We start from the raw sequence: 1,032 nt of genomic DNA on the forward strand, positions 1-1,032 counted from the left end.
ATTACTTGAGTGTGAGTAACTCATTTAATTTGGCGATGACTTCTTAGAAATCAGTTCATATTTTGGAATTCTTTCCAAGTGAGAAAATAATGATAATAACAACAACAGTTAGTACACATCCTTAGAGTGTGCCAAGTACTCTTCTAAGTGTTTTGCTCATTTAATCTTTTCAACAATCTTTGAGGTTAGTGATATAACTAACCCCATCTTATATACGGGATTACAGAGGATGAGGAAGCTCAGGGGGATTGTATTACTTGCCGGAAGTCACACAGGTAAATGAGGAGCCAGGATTTGACCACAGGCAATTTAGCTTCACAGTTCATACTTTTAACTACTGTATTTTTATTTTTATTTAAAAAAAAAAATATGGAACGCTTCACGAATTTGCGTGTCATCCTTGCGCAGGGGCCATGCTAATCTTCTCTGTATCGTTCCAATTTTAGTATATGTGCTGCCGAAGCGAGCACTAACTACTGTATTAATCTACAAATTATTTTCCAATATAAGGACATTTTTATGAATACTAGATTGAAAAATTAATGACGTTGACATAAGGATGCTTCACACACATTTAGTTAACCTTCATTAACTTACATTTTGAGATTTTTCTCTTTGTACTTCAGAGCAATACTCTCTTGCAAGAACCCAAATATTTTCATAAATCCCAAATATCTCACAGGCCCTATGCCTGGGGCCTCTCCTGCCCAGTGTATAAAACAACCTGAGATCTAGGGCAGAAAATTGATTATCAGGTGTTACTTCAGCCTTATCCTCTCATCCTGGTTTTGTCAACTTTCAACATCCCTCCCCATTGTCTCTATCTGCCTCCTTTGGTATATCTGCCACTCATCTTCTGGAGTGGATCCCAGTGTATTTTGATCCTTGATTCTACCTTGAGCGGCTAGTATCAGTTTGCTCCTAAGGAATATGTTTTGGCTTTTCTGGCTCTCCCCAGCTCACAGGGTTGGTTGGCCACTTTTTGGTCAGAATTCACAGACTGTGGGCCTAAGAAATGCAATGAGTTGGGCA

The 1,032-nt window shown here is 38.5% G+C and overlaps 1 non-coding gene across 1 annotated transcript; it reads right to left on the reverse strand.

Moving 5' to 3' along the window:
- Positions 1-363: 363 nt before the first annotated feature.
- Positions 364-470, reverse strand: LOC114238369 (U6 spliceosomal RNA). Its single transcript, XR_003623761.1, has one exon. It is a non-coding gene; the product is annotated as a U6 spliceosomal RNA (small nuclear RNA).
- Between the last annotated feature and the right edge of the window lie 562 nt (positions 471-1,032).

Source organism: Balaenoptera acutorostrata, chromosome 11, assembly GCF_949987535.1.
Source record: "Balaenoptera acutorostrata chromosome 11, mBalAcu1.1, whole genome shotgun sequence".
NCBI lineage: Eukaryota > Metazoa > Chordata > Mammalia > Artiodactyla > Balaenopteridae > Balaenoptera > Balaenoptera acutorostrata.